This window comes from Rutidosis leptorrhynchoides, chromosome 8 (assembly GCF_046630445.1).
Source record: "Rutidosis leptorrhynchoides isolate AG116_Rl617_1_P2 chromosome 8, CSIRO_AGI_Rlap_v1, whole genome shotgun sequence".
Lineage (NCBI taxonomy): Eukaryota > Viridiplantae > Streptophyta > Magnoliopsida > Asterales > Asteraceae > Rutidosis > Rutidosis leptorrhynchoides.
The window spans coordinates 67983014-67995435 of NC_092340.1; positions in this window are offsets into that span (position 1 = coordinate 67983014).

The following is a 12422-nucleotide window of genomic DNA, read 5'->3' on the forward strand; positions in this document are numbered from 1 at the left end:
GTTACAACGATAATCGTTACATATATGTCTCGTTTCGAAATCATTAAGTTAGTAGTCTTATTTTACATATGTATTTCATTGTTAATACACTTAATAATATATTTACTTATCATTTAACATAATTAACCAAGTGTATCAATATCTTAATATGATTCATATGTACCTAGTAAGACGTTGTTATAACGATAATCGTTATATATATCGTTTTCGAGTTTCTTAAATTAATAGTCTCATTTTTATGTATATAACTCATTGTTAAAACACCTAATGAGATACATACTTATAATAAAATCATGTTAACTATATATATAACCATATATATGTCATCGTATAGTTTTTACAAGTTTTAACGTTCGTGAATCACCGGTCAACTTGGGTGGTCAATTGTCTATATGAAACCTATTTCAATTAATTAAGTCTTAACAAGTTTGATTTCTTAACATGTTGGAAACACTTAATCATGTAAATAACAATTTCATTTAATATATATATAAACATGGAAAAGTTCGGGTCACTACAGTACCTACCCGTTAAATAAATTTCGTCCCGAAATTTTAAGCAGTTGGAGGTGTTGACGTATCTTCTGGAAATAAATGCGCGTACTTCTTCTTCATCTGATCTTCTCATTCCAAGGTGAACTCAGGTCCTCTACGAGCATTCCATCGAACCTTAACAATATGTATCTTGTTTTGCTTAAGTCTTTTAACCTCACTATCCATTATTTCGACGGGTTCTTCGATAAATTGAAGTTTTTCGTTGATTTGGATTTCATCTAACGGAATAGTGAGATCTTCTTTAGCAAAACATTTCTTCAAATTTGAGACGTGGAAAGTGTTATGTACAGTCGCGAGTTGTTGAGGTAACTCAAGTCGGTAAGCTACTGGTCCGACACGATCAATAATCTTGAATGGTCCGATATACCTTGGATTTAATTTCCCTCGTTTACCAAATCGAACAACGCCTTTCCAAGGTGCAACTTTAAGCATGACCATCTCTCCAATTTCAAATTCTATATCTTTTCTTTTAATGTCAGCGTAGCTCTTTTGTCGACTTTGGGCGGTTTTCAACCGTTGTTGAATTTGGATGATCTTCTAGGTAGTTTCTTGTATTATCTCCGGACCCGTAATCTGTCTATCCCCCACTTCACTCCAACAAATCGGAGACCTGCACTTTCTACCATAAAGTGCTTCAAACTGCGCCATCTCAATGCTTGAATGGTAGCTGTTGTTGTAGGAAAATTCTGCTAACGGTAGATGTCGATCCCAACTGTTTCCGAAATCAATAACACATGCTCGTAGCATGTCTTCAAGCGTTTGTATCATCCTTTCGCTCTGCCCATCAGTTTGTGGATGATAGGCAGTACTCATGTCTAGACGAGTTCCTAATGCTTGCTGTAATGTCTGCCAGAATCTTGAAATAAATCTGCCATCCCTATCAGAGATAATAAAGATTGGTATTTCATGTCTAGAGACGACTTCCTTCAAATACAGTCGTGCTAACTTCTCCATCTTGTCATCTTCTCTTATTGGTAGGAAGTGTGCTGATTTGGTGAGACGATCAACTATTACCCAAATAGTATCAAAACCACTTGCAGTCCTTGGCAATTTAGTGATGAAATCCATGGTAATGTTTTCCCATTTCCATTCCGGGATTTCGGGTTGTTGAAGTAGACCTGATGGTTTCTGATGCTCAGCTTTGACCTTAGAACACGTCAAACATTCTTCTACGTATTTAGCAACATCGGCTTTCATACCCGGCCACCAAAAATGTTTCTTGAGATCCTTGTACATCTTCCCCGTTCCAGGATGTATTGAGTATCTGGTTTTATGAGCTTCTCTAAGTACCATTTCTCTCATATCTCCAAATTTTGGTACCCAAATCCTTTCAGCCCTATACCGGGTTCCGTCTTCCCGAACATTAAGATGCTTCTCCGATCCTTTGGGTATTTCATCCTTTAAATTTCCCTCTTTTAAAACTCCTTGTTGCGCCTCCTTTATTTGAGTAGTAAGGTTATTGTGAATCATTATATTCATAGATTTTACTCGAATGGGTTCTCTGTCCTTCCTGCTCAAGGCGTCGGCTACCACATTTTCCTTCCCCGGGTGGTAACGAATCTCAAAGTCGTAATCATTCAACAATTCAATCCACCTACGCTACCTCATATTCAGTTGTTTCTGATTAAATATGTGTTGAAGACTTTTGTGGTCGGTATATATAATACTTTTGACCCCATATAAGTAGTGCCTCCAAGTCTTTAATGCAAAAACAACCGTGCCTAATTCCAAATCATGCGTCGTATAATTTTGCTCGTGAATCTTCAATTGTCTAGACGCATAAGCAATCACCTTCGTTCGTTGCATTAATACACAACCGAGACCTTGCTTTGATACGTCACAATAAATCACAAAATCATCATTCCCTTCAGGCAATGACAATATAGGTGCCGTAGTTAGCTTTTTCTTCAATAACTGAAACGCTTTCTCTTGTTCATCCTTCCATTCAAATTTCTTCCCTTTATGCGTTAATGCAGTCAAGGGTTTTGCTATTCTGGAAAAGTCTTGGATGAACCTTCTGTAGTAACCAGCTAGTCCTAAAAACTGGCGTATGTGTTTCGGAGTTTTCGGGGTTTCCCACTTTTTAACAGTTTCTATCTTTGCCGGATCCACCTTAATACCTTTTTTGTTCACTATGTGACCGAGGAATTGAACTTCTTCCAACCAAAATGCACACTTTGAAAATTTAGCGTACAATTCTTCCTTCCTCAATACTTCTAACACCTTTCTCAAATGTTCACCGTGTTCTTGGTCATTCTTTGATTAAATAAGTATGTCATCAATGAAAACAATGACAAACTTGTCAAGGTATGGTCCACACACTCGGTTCATAAGGTCCATGAACACAGCTGGTGCATTAGTTAAACCAAACGGCATGACCATAAACTCGTAATGACCGTAACGTGTTCTGAAAGCAGTCTTTGGAATATCATCTTCTTTCACCCGCATTTGATGATACCCGGAACGTAAGTCAATCTTTGAATAAACAGACGAGCCTTGTAGTTGATCAAATAAGTCGTCGATTCTCGGTAGTGGGTAGCGGTTCTTGATGGTAAGTTTGTTCAACTCTCGGTAGTCGATACACAACCTGAATGTACCATCTTTCTTCTTGACAAACAAAACAGGAGCTCCCCACGGTGATGTGCTTGGTCGAATGAAACCACGCTCTAAAAGTTCTTGTAATTGGCTTTGCAGTTCTTTCATCTCGCTGGGTGCGAGTCTGTAAGGAGCATGAGCTATTGGTGCAGCTCCTGGTACAAGATCTATTTGAAATTCAACGGATCGATGTGGGGGTAATCCCGGTAATTCTTTCGGAAATACATCGGGAAATTCTTTTGCGACGGGAACATCATTGATGCTCTTTTCTTCAGTTTGTACTTTCTCGATGTGTGCTAGAACAGCATAGCAACCTTTTCTTATTAGTTTTTGTGCCTTCAAATTACTAATAAGATGTAGCTTCGTGTTGCCCTTTTCTCCGTACACCATTAAGGGTTTTCCTTTTTCTCGTATAATGCGAATTGCATTTTTGTAACAAACGATCTCTGCTTTCACTTCTTTCAACCAGTCCATACCGATTATCACATCAAAACTCCCTAACTCTACTGGTATCAAGTCAATCTTAAATGCTTCGCTAACCAGTTTAATTTCTCGATTCCGACATATATTATCTGCTGAAATTAATTTACCATTTGCTAATTCGAGTAAAAATTTACTATCCAACAGCGTCAATGGACAACTTAATTTAGCACAAAAATCTCTATTCATATAGCTTCTATCCGCACCCGATTCAAATAAAACGTAAGCAGATTTGTTGTCAATAAGAAACGTACCCGTAACAAGCTCCGGGTCTTCCTGTGCCTCTGCCGCATTAATATTGAAAACTCTTCCGCGGCCTTGTCCATTCGTGTTCTCCTGGTTTGGGCAATTTCTAATAATGTGGCCCGATTTTCCACATTTATAACAAACTATATTGGCATAACTTGCTCCGACACTACTTGCTCTGCCATTACTCGTTCCGACACCATTTGTTCCTTTTGTTCTGTTAACCCCTGGTCCATAGATCTTACACTTCGCCGCGCTATGACCATTTCTTTTACACTTGTTGCAAAATTTGGTGCAGAACCCCGAGTGATACTTTTCACACCTTTGGCATAGCTGCTTCTGATTGTTGTTGTTGTTGCGATTGTTATTGTTGTTGGGACGATTGTTGTAGTTGATGTTGTTGTTGTTGTTGTTGTTGTTGTTGGGCCGTTTGTTGTAGTTGCGATTGATGTTGCGATTGTTGGGATAATTGTTGCGATTATTATTGTAATTGCTGTTGTTGTTGTATTGGTGATTCTTATCACCGTTTTCCTCCCACTTTCTTTTGACTTGCTTCACATTGGCATCTCCAGCTGTCTGTTCTTTAATTCTTTCCTCAATCTGGTTCACTAGTTTGTGAGCCATTCTACATGCCTGTTGTATGGAGGCGGGCTCGTGTGAACTTATATCTTCTTGGATTCTTTCCGGTAATCCTTTCACAAACGCGTCGATCTTCTCTTCCTCATCTTCGAACGCTCCCGGACACAATAGGCACAATTCTGTGAATTGTCTTTCGTACGTGGTAATATCAAATCCTTGGGTTCGTAACCCTCTAAGTTCTGTCTTGAGCTTATTGACCTCGGTTCTGGGACGGTACTTCTCGTTCATCAAGTGCTTGAATGCTGACCACGGTAGTGCGTAAGCATCATCTTGTCCCACTTGCTCTAGATAGGTATTCCACCATGTTAACGCAGAACCTGTGAAGGTATGCGTAGCGTACTTCACTTTGTCCTCTTCAGTACACTTACTTATGGCAAACACCGATTTGACCTTCTCGTTCCACCGTTTCAATCCGATCGGTCCTTCGGTTCCATCAAATTCCAAAGGTTTGCAGGCAGTGAATTCTTTGTAGGTGCGTCCTACACGATTTCCTGTACTGCTAGATCCAAGGTTATTGTTGGTATGTAGCGTAGCCTGTACTGCGGCTATGTTTGAAGCTAGAAAAGTACGGATTTCCTCTTCATTCATATTCACGATGTGTCGAGTAGTCGGTGCCATTTCCTTCAAAATAGTCAAATGGAACAAGTTAATCATACAGAATATTAAGAGTAGTTAATAGTATTTCGTAGCATAATATGAACTCATTTATAAAAGCTTTTTCTTCATATTAGCGTTTTATAAGTTTAAATTCGGGTAGTACCTACCCGTTAAGTTCATACTTAGTAGCTAATATACAATTCAACTACTACAATTCTATATGAAAAACTGATTATAATAATATTTCGCGTTCAAACTTTTATACAATATTTTACAAACTTACAATACCGCTTATTTTACATAAAGCATGAAATATAGCACACAATAACTTTGATACAAGATAGTTGTGAAGATAATTCTAGCTAGTACATAAGTCGTTCAGCAAAGGCAATAAAGACACGTAATTCATACGTCCAGAAACAAGTCATGCATTCTGGTTTTACTAGGACTACTTCCCATCCTTGATCTTGTGGAACATAACCGTTATGGCCGTTGATAAGACAGCGTGTTGTAACGTCGTCAAAGGGACGAGGGTTACGTAATGACCAACAGTCTCGTAATAACCTAAAAACCTCATTTCTTACCCCAATTACCGACTCCGTCACTTGTGGGAACGTTTTGTTTAATAGCTGTAGCCTGATGTTCTTTTTCTCACTTTGGTGAGAAGCGAACATTACTAACCAGTAAGCATAGCATGCTTCTTTATGTTGCATGTTAGCCGCTTTTTCTAAATCATGAAGTCCTATATTCGGATACATTGATTCAAAATAATTTCTTAACCCGTTGCGTAAAATAGCATTTGGGTTCCCCGCAATATATGCGTCAAAGTAAACACATCGTAACTTATGGGTTTCCCAATGTGATATCCCCCATCTTTCAAACGAAAGTCTCTTATAAACCAAGACATTCTTGGAACGTTCTTCGAATGTCTTACAAACTGATCTCGCCTTAAATAGTTGTGCCGAGGAATTCTGACCGACTCTAGACAAGATTTCATCAATCATGTCTCCGGGTAGGTCTCTTAAAATATTGGGTTGTCTATCCATTTTGTGTTTTTAAACTGTAAAATAGACAAGAGTTAGATTCATAAAAAAAAAATACTTATTAATACAAGCAATTTTTATATATATCATAAAGCATAAGCACACTATATTACATATATTACACCACACGAATACAACTATCTTATTCCGACTTGCTCGTTTCTTCTTCTTTGGTTTTGGTTCGTTTTGGCAAGTTTCTAGGGATATATGATGTTCCCCTAATACTAGCTGTCGTTTTCCACAACGGTTTAGAAAAACCTAGTGGTTTAGAGGTTCCCGGGTCATTGTTACAACTTAAGGACTTCGGGGGTTGACGATACATATAAAGTTCATCGGGGTTGGAATTAGATTTCTCTATTTTTATGCCCTTTCCCTTATTGTTTTCTTTTGCTTTTTTAAATTTAGTTGGGGTAATTTCTATAACATCATCGGAATTCTCGTCGGAATCCGATTCATCGGAGAATTGGTAATCCTCCCAATATTTTGCTTCCTTGGCGGAAACACCATTGACCATAATTAACCTTGGTCGGTTGGTTGAGGGTTTTCTTTTACTTAACCGTTTTATTATTTCCCCCACCGGTTCTATTTCCTCCTCCGGTTCCTCCTCTTCCGGTTCTGATTCTTCTTCCGGTTCTGATTCTTCTTCCGGTTCTTCTTCGGGAACTTGTGAATTAGTCCAATATATATTCGACTCTTCGTTATTATTAGGTGAGTCAATGGGATTTGTGCTAGAGGTAGACATCTATCACACAATATCAAACATGTTAAGAGATTAATATATCACATAATATATACATGTTAATAATATATAGTTTCCAACAAAAATGTTAAGCAATCATTTTTAAAGAAAACACGATCGAAGTCCAGACTCACTAATGCATCCTAACAAACTCGATAAGACACATTAATGCAAATTTCTGGTTCTCTAAGACCAACGCTCGGATACCAACTGAAATGTCCCGTTCTTATTGATTAAAAACGTTCCATATTAATTGATTTCGTTGCGAGGTTTTGACCTCTATATGAGACGTTTTTCAAAGACTGCATTCATTTTTAAAACAAACCATAACCTTTATTTCATAAATAAAGGTTTAAAAAGCTTTACGTAGATTATCAAATAATGATAATCTAAAATATCCTGTTTACACACGACCATTACATAATGGTTTACAATACAAATATGTTACATCGAAATCAGTTTCTTGAATGCAATTTTTACACAATATCATACAAACATGGACTCCAAATCTTGTCCTTATTTAGTATGCAACAGCGGAAGCTCTTAGTATTCACCTGAGAATAAACATGCTTTAAATGTCAACAAAAATGTTGGTGAGTTATAGGTTTAACCTATATATATCAAATCGTAACAATAGACCACAAGATTTCATATTTCAATACACATCCCATACATAGAGATAAAAATCATTCATATGGTGAACAGCTGGTAACCGACATTAACAAGATGCATATATAAGAATATCCCCATCATTTCGGGACACCCTTCGGATATGATATAAATTTCGAAGTACTAAAGCATCCGGTACTTTGGATGGGTTTTGTTAGGCCCAATAGATCTATCTTTAGGATTCGCGTCAATTAGGGTGTCTGTTCCCTAATTCTTAGATTACCAGACTTAATAAAAAGGGGCATATTCGATTTCGATAATTCAACCATAGAATGTAGTTTCACGTACTTGTGTCTATTTTGTAAATCATTTATAAAACCTGCATGTATTCTCATCCCAAAAATATTAGATTTTAAAAGTGGGACTATAACTCACTTTCACAGATTTTTACTTCGTCGGGAAGTAAGACTTGGCCACTGGTTGATTCACGAACCTATAACAATATATACATATATATCAAAGTATGTTCAAAATATATTTACAACACTTTTAATATATTTTGATGTTTTAAGTTTATTAAGTCAGCTATCCTCGTTAGTAACGTACAACTAGTTATCCACAGTTAGATGTACAGAAATAAATCGATAAATATTATCTTGAATCAATCCACGACCCAGTGTATACGTATCTCAGTATTGATCACAACTCAAACTATATATATTTTGGAATCAACCTCAACCCAGTATAGGTAACTCCAACATTCACATATAGAGTGTCTATGGTTGTTCCGAAATATATATAGATGTGTCGGCATGATAGGTCGAAACATTGTATACGTGTCTATGGTATCTCAAGATTACATAATATACAATACAAGTTGATTAAGTTATGGTTGGAATAGATTTGTTAACAATTTTCACGTAGCTAAAATGAGAAAAATTATCCAATCTTGTTTTACCCATAACTTCTTCATTTTAAATCCGTTTTGAGTGAATCAAATTGCTATGGTTTCATATTGAACTCTATTTTATGAATCTAAATAGAAAAAGTATAGGTTTATAGTCGAAAAAATAAGTTACAAGTCATTTTTGTAAAGGTAGTCATTTCAGTCGAAAGAACGACGTCTAGATGACCATTTTAGAAAACATACTTCTACTTTGAGTTTAACCATAATTTTTGGATATAGTTTCATGTTCATAATAAAAATCATTTTCCCAGAATAAAAACTTTTAAATCAAAGTTTATCATAGTTTTTAATTAACTAACCCAAAACAGCCCGCGGTGTTACTACGACGGCGTAAATCCGGTTTTACGGTGTTTTTCGTGTTTCCAGGTTTTAAATCATTAAGTTAGCATATAATATAGATATAGAACATGTGTTTAGTTGATTTTAAAAGTCAAGTTAGAAGGATTAACTTTTATTTGCGAACAAGTTTAGAATTAACTAAACTATGTTCTAGTGATTACAAGTTTAAACCTTCGAATAAGATAGCTTTATATGTATGAATCGAATGATGTTATGAACATCATTACTAACTCAAGTTCCTTGGATAAACCTACTGGAAATGAGAAAAATAGATCTAGCTTCAAAGGATCCTTGGATGGCTTGAAAGTTCTTAAAGCAGAATCATGACACGAAAACAATTTCAAGTAAGATTTCCACTCGAAATAAGATTGTTATAGTTATAGAAATTGAATTAAAGTTTGAATATGATTATTACCTTGTATTAGAAAGATAACCTACTATAAGTAACAAAGGTTTCTTGATCTTGGATGATTACTTGGAATGGATTTAGAAAACTTGGAAGTAAACTTGCAATCTTGGAAGTATTCTTGATTTTATGAAACTAGAACTTTTGGAATTTATGAAGAACACTTAGAACTTGAAGAAAGAACTTGAGAGAGATCAATTAGATGAAGAAAATTGAAGAATGAAAGTGTTTTTAGGTGTTTTTGGTCGTTGGTGTATGGATTAGATATAAAGGATATGTAATTTTATTTTCATGTAAATAAGTCATGAATGATTACTCATATTTTTGTAATTTTATGAGATATTTCATGCTAGTTGCCAAATGATGGTTCCCACATGTGTTAGGTGACTCACATGGGCTGCTAAGAGCTGATCATTGGAGTGTATATACTAATAGTACATACATCTAAAAGCTGTGTATTGTACAAATACGGGTGCATACGAGTAGAATTGTTGATGAAACTGAACGAGGATGTAATTGTAAGCATTTTTATTAAGTAGAAGTATTTTGATAAGTGTCTTGAAGTCTTTCAAAAGTGTATGAATACATATTAAAACACTACATGTATATACATTTTAACTGAGTCGTTAAGTCATCGTTAGTCGTTACATGTAAATGTTGTTTTGAAACCTTTATGTTAACGATCTTGTTGAATGTTGTTAACCCATTGTTTATTATAACAAATGAGATGTTAAATTGTTATATTATCATGATATTATGATATATAATATATCTTAGTATGATGTATATACAGTTAAATGTCGTTACAACGATAATCGTTACATATATGTCTCGTTTCGAAATCATTAAGTTAGTAGTCTTATTTTTACATATGTATTTCATTGTTAATACACTTAATAATATATTTACTTATCATTTAACATAATTAACCAAGTGTATCAATATCTTAATATGATTCATATGTACCTAGTAAGACGTTGTTATAACGATAATCGATATATATATCGTTTTCGAGTTTCTTAAATTAATAGTCTCATTTTTATGTATATAACTCATTGTTAAAACACCTAATGAGATACATACTTATAAAAAAATCATGTTAACTATATATATAACCATATATATGTCATCGTATAGTTTTTACAAGTTTTAACGTTCGTGAATCACCGGTCAACTTGGGTGGTCAATTGTCTATATGAAACCTATTTCAATTAATCAAGTCTTAACAAGTTTGATTGCTTAACATGTTGGAAACACTTAATCATGTAAGTAACAATTTCATTTAATATATATATAAACATGGAAAAGTTCGGGTCACTACAAATTAGCCCAACTTTAATGGATTTATGACCCATTAATATGTAGGACAAAAACCCATTAAGATGAGCCAATATACTAGCATTTTTGTTAACCATTACTACACATGTTGCATGGGATCCCAACAACAAGCACCACCTTTAGACCACCACCATGTAAAAAACAAAAAGTTGTCCCCTTTTCCCCTCCCATATCCATTGGCCTCATAAAATGTCCCGTTCATATTGATTATAAACGTTCCATATTAATTGATTTCGTTGCGAGGTTTTGACCTCTATATGAGACGTTTTTCAAAGACTGCATTCATTTTTAAAACAACCATAACCTTTATTTTATCAATAAAGGTTTTAAAAATATTACGTAGATTATCAAATAATGATAACCTAAAATATACTGTTTACACACGACCATTACATAATGGTTTACAATAGAAATGTATTACATCGACATATGTTTCTTGAATGCAGTTTTTACACAATATCATACAAACATGGACTTCAAATCTTGTCCTTATTTTAGTATGCAACATCGAAAGCTCTTAGTATTCACCTGAGAATAAACATGCTTTAAACGTCAACAAAAATGTTGGTGAGTTAAAGGTTTAACCTATATATATCAAATCGTAACAATAGACCACAAGATTTCATATTTCAATACACATCCCATACATAGAGATAAAAATCATTCATATGGTGAACACCTGGTAACCGACATTAACAAGATGCATATATAAGAATATCCCCATCATTCCGGGACACCCTTCGGATATGATATAAATTTCGAAGTACTAAAGCATCCGGTACTTTGGATGGAGTTTGTTAGGCCCAATAGATCTATCTTTAGGATTCGCGTCAATTAGGGTGTCTGTTCCCTAATTCTTAGATTACCAGACTTAATAAAAAGGGGCATATTCGATTTCGATAATTCAACCATAGAATGTAGTTTCACGTACTTGTGTCTATTTTGTAAATCATTTATAAAACCTGCATGTATTCTCATCTCAAAAAATATTAGATTTTAAAAGTGAGACTATAACTCACTTTCACAGATATTTCCTTCCTCAGAAATAAGACTTGGCCATGGATCGATTCACGAACCTATACAAATATGTACATATATATCAAAGTATGATCAAAATATAATTACAACCATTTTTATTATGTTTTAAAGATTTGAGTGTATTAAGTCAGCTGTCCTCGTTAGTAACCTACAACTAGTTGTCCACAGTTAGATGTACAGAAATAAATCGATATACATTATCTTGAATCAATCCACGAGTATACACGTCTCAGGCTAAATCACAACTCAAAGTATATATATTTTTGGAATCAACATCAACCCTGTATAGCTAACTCCAACATTACTGCATATAGAGTGTCTATAGTTGTTCCAAATAATATATATACATGGGTCGATATGATATGTCAAAACATTTGCATATGTGTCTATGGTATCCCAAGATTACATAATATATTAGAATACATGTATAATACAATATAAGTTAGCTAGGATATGATTTGTATAGATTTGTTAAACATTTCCCGTAGCTAAAAAGATCAAAAATATCCAATTTTGTTTTACCCATAACTTCTTCATTTTAAATCCGTTTTGAGTGAATCAAATTGCTATGGTTTCATATTGAACTCTAATTTAAGAATCCAAACAGAAAAAGTATAAGTTTATAGTTAGAAATTTAAGTTACATGTCAATTACTAAAGAGGTAGTCATTTTCGTCAAAAGAACGACATCTTGATGACCATTTTGAAAAACATACTTTCACTTTGAGTTTAACCAAGATTTTTGGATATAGTTTCATGTTCATATGAAAAATCATTTTTCCAGAAGAACAACTTTTAAATCAAAGTTTATCATAGTTTTTAATTATCCAAAC